This window comes from Lissotriton helveticus, chromosome 1_2 (genome assembly GCF_964261635.1).
Source record: "Lissotriton helveticus chromosome 1_2, aLisHel1.1, whole genome shotgun sequence".
Classification (NCBI taxonomy): Eukaryota; Metazoa; Chordata; class Amphibia; order Caudata; family Salamandridae; genus Lissotriton; species Lissotriton helveticus.
In genome coordinates, this window is record NC_136058.1 from 348,339,104 (window position 1) to 348,343,184 (window position 4,081).

General features: G+C 47.0%; 2 non-coding genes across 2 annotated transcripts; both read left to right on the forward strand.

Moving 5' to 3' along the window:
• Nucleotides 1–1,581: 1,581 nt before the first annotated feature.
• Nucleotides 1,582–1,653, forward strand: TRNAE-UUC (transfer RNA glutamic acid (anticodon UUC)). The gene has a single exon. It is a non-coding gene; the product is annotated as a tRNA-Glu (tRNA).
• Nucleotides 1,654–2,485: 832 nt separating this feature from the next.
• TRNAQ-CUG (transfer RNA glutamine (anticodon CUG)) lies at nt 2,486–2,557 on the forward strand. Its single transcript has one exon. It is a non-coding gene; the product is annotated as a tRNA-Gln (tRNA).
• Nucleotides 2,558–4,081: the final 1,524 nt, after the last annotated feature.

Consider the following 4,081-nt stretch of genomic DNA (forward strand, 5'->3'; position numbering starts at 1 on the left):
GCTTTCACTCTTTGTGTAGTCCGGCACACCACTTTACCCTTCACTTTTTGCTCCCTCTCCCATATTCCTCTTGCTCCACGTGCTTTTTCGGCATCCAAACCTCACGCGCCCCACCCCCTCCCTTATCCCACTTCCTGCTTGTTTTAACAAGATGATAACTACAGCCTTTGGAAAGGGCTCCGAGCTATAATGCGACTCCGGCTTCAGATCAACGTGTTTCTCTCTGTCTCGTGAAGTGTGGAACCCTTGCACAGTGGCTCGTACTGACATGCATATTATAGCTATTGTTAACATGTGGTAATGAGGGTTTCAAGAGTGCTAAGAAGAGAGGTCACTGCACAGGGAATGACAGTGTGAAACACACGAGCATCCAGCCAAGCACATGATAATGGGGGGTACGTTTATTGTATCTTTTCTACTTTTTTTATGTTTCTCTCTCTTGGTATTTCACTCCCCTTTTGACTTCTTCACTCGAATTTCTCGATTTTATCTCATTGTCTTTCTTTCCTTTCCTCTGGCCCTCTACTCTCTCCTTCTCTTTTTTCCAGAAAAACAAGCATTTGCAATGCAATAGGTCTCGCATTTGCGAGAGTATAACCTATTGGCATTGTAAATGACAATGCCTTTTATTTATGTTTTCAAAAGCAACACATAAATAAAAGGCATTGCCATTTACAATGCCAATAGCTCAAAGTCTAATAACTGCGAGACCTATTGCATTGCAAATGCTTGTTCTATATAAGATGGTTATTCATGTAGGCATTGCTATTTACAGTGGCAATAGCTTAAACTCTCGTAAATGCGAGACCTATTGCATTGCAAATGCTTGTATTTTAACCTCAGATGTTTACTTTTGTAATAACACACCACAGAGGCTCCTCCCTCCGCTCTCCCAGAATGCTGTGCGGGATTATTCAGTGCCTGCACCCCTGACAAGGCTGCTGATGTCCCATTCCTGCTCCATGGCCTGTGGGCTGTGAGTGCTATGGCGGTGCTGCCCCCTGGCGGTCACCCTGTGCATGTGAAGATACCTGGGAAGAAGCCAGGGTGACCTGGGCTGGTCCTCCCTCCTCTGTGTGAACCAATCGAGTGTCAGGACTGGGGTCGGTGCTGTTAGTAGGGGTAGAGGGGTATACTTGGAGTCCCCCCCACCCCCACGCCCCCTGGAGGGCAGCCTAGTGCCTGTGACAGGTGCATGGTAAGCAACTGGACGGTAACTGGAGAGGGGTCTGTGGGGCCTCAGCCTGGTGAGGAGACACAGGAGTGAGTTGATGTCCTCCGGAGGGGGCGTGGCTTTGTCTGGCTCCAGGGGGGGCAGTAAGAGTCAATGCAGGGGCTGCTGCTGTCTTCTGGTCCTGGGCTGAGCCTGGAGAAGTTCCAGGGTTGTAAATAATGAGACTTGAGCAGGTTGTTGCACGAATCATGACCCCTCATTCCTTCTGGTTTGTCAGGAGTGGGGGGTCTGTGACCCCATTGAGGGTCAGACCCTGAGGGTGACAGTGTGACTTGAAATGTACACAGTGGAGTCTGACAGGACAGACACCGCTCACAAATACTGAGCCAGGGGTGTATTGTTCAGCCTCCCATATGGTCTAGCGGTTAGGATTCCTGGTTTTCACCCAGGCGGCCCGGGTTCGACTCCCGGTATGGGAAGATGTTCTTTTTCTTTTACTCTGACATTTTTTGCTTCTTTTATTCCTTCCAAACCTAAATGCCCCTAAAGTCCTAGTAAATCTCTCTCGCGTCTCTTCCGCTTCCATCAGTCCAATTAACGCCCTCTGAGGTTATACCGACCCCGCACTCTTGTTTCCGCCCTAGCCCTTGCTGCACAGCTGCTGTAGTATTAATCACCTCTAGGAACAAAGCCACAGATTAATACTACGAAGGGTTATTCGTTGTTTTCCTTTTATTGCACAATACACAGTACACATCATGTAAATATTTCGGGGAATAAAAACCAAAGCGCCAGTTCCCTGTGCTCCCGCCATGGAAAATGCTAATTTATTTCCTGCTCCGGGCAGAGGCGTTTCAGTTTCAACGCGCTGTGTCGTGTTTCCGTGACTCGGTGTGTGTTTTATAACATTAATAACCAGCTGTGGAACTGTGTTATGTTTTGTGACATTAATCTCGAGCCGTGTTGATTTGCAGCAGTTTAAGATTTAAGAAGCTCCTGTTTTCTCTCCTCTGTGGGGGCAGCTCCTGTGTCGTTTCTCCGCATTGCATCAACTTTACTAACTTCCAAAGAGTGACTTAAAGAACTGTCCTAGGAGGGGGCCAGTTTAAAGCACTAAAAGTGTCATGTTACACGAGTGCGCTTAAATAAAAGTTTTGTGTGTCCTGTTTTAAGGATTACGTTGTGAAATAGACTCACTTCTTTAATAAGTAGTGTACCATACACTGCCGATCAATAGAAAGCCTGCCTGTGACGAACACCTGCAGTCTCTGTCCTTGGATGATTCCACATGGAGGGGCGGAGTTTATAGACGGTTCCATGGTGTAATGGTTAGCACTCTGGACTCTGAATCCAGCGATCCGAGTTCAAATCTCGGTGGGACCTGAGCTTTTTATTATTTACTTAGTTTTATATTATTCTAGGTCTTGAGCACGGAAGCCATTTGTTTCTGTGACATGAGCTAACCTCTTCCTGTTTTCATTCTCATGGTGCTTAACACAGGTGTTTTATCCTTCCTGTGCCTGTGTGGACACCTTTCTCCTGTGACTGCACAACAGTAACACCCTCAGTAACCTGACTCCAGTGCCCTTCACACCGGATAACTCACAAGGAGACACACAGACGGGAAAGCAGTGTGTAAAAGAAAGCCTTTAATAAAGAGTTAACGGATGCAAATTAAAAATGTTATTTGTTTTATTTCTGTACTGAAGGGTGATTACATAACTTCACCAGGACTGTTTGCCCCCCAAAAAGTAAAATTCAATCTGTTCCTCACATAAAGTTCTCTAATGGCAGTGGGCCAAGTTTACACTAACTGCAAAAACAGAAAAAAAAGTGTAAAATGCAGCTAGAGCAGTCCAATATTTGGGTGCGTGCATTTGCTCCCAGTTCCAGTTTTGAAACACTGAGGGCCTCATTTACAAGGCCCTTGCACTGCCACTGCATCCATTTTTTTGATGCAGCTACGGTGCAATCAGTGTGCGCCACACCGCTCCTTATCTTTAAACTGATGCATTAGGTCCAGTGTGTCAGTTTGGAGTGCCCTCCCTCACATAATACCTGCACCAGGTATAATGTATGCAATGTAGGCACAAAAAGACACATAGAAGTGGCACAGTGAAATTTACATTTCACTACGTCACTCTGCGACTTCACTGTGCCAAAATCATTAAACCTGATCAGACCAGGCGTAAGGAGTGACGCAGGGCTTTTGCAAAGGGACTCGCGATGCATTGCTGGAGTTGGGTCAGTTTTGCGCAATAGATGTGTCGGAATGCCTGACGCAGCTGTTAATCCATGCGCCATGGAGCCCTGTGGTTTAAATACAGTGCATCTATGGTGTTGCAAGGGCATTTCACGCAGGCGCCATGGAAACTGACGCATTGATGCCGACGCATCAATTTCTTGTAAATGAGGCTATGAGAGTGGGTTTCCAGCTCGTGTGGAAGCTTCCAAGGACTGAAGTCCATGACTGATCCCGCAGCTTCCCCAGAACACGCATGGAGAAGGCTTCAGTTCGGAAGCATTTGATGTTTTTGGCGCAGATAGGTCAGATAGGGGTGTACACTGCTTTCTCGGTGTAGTGGTACATTGAGCACGGGACCCACGTCTGGGCATATACCCATGCCGCGTAGAGGGCAAGGTATGGGCATGGGTAGAGGGCATCAAACACACAAAAGGTGCTTCTCCCAGCAGTCAGCAGTGTGCCTCAGACATATCAGGAATGTAAAGCGGGGTGAAGATGCCTTAACTGTGCAATCCTTGGTGTCTAGAATGGATGCTGGTAGGAAGTATTATAAATGGTCAGTTGTGTAGGAAGCAATTCAGAGCAGCATGATTCTAAGCACTCTATGGCCCTGATTACAAATCCAGGTGTGGAGGGTCACAAAATGACTGGGAGCACCAGTT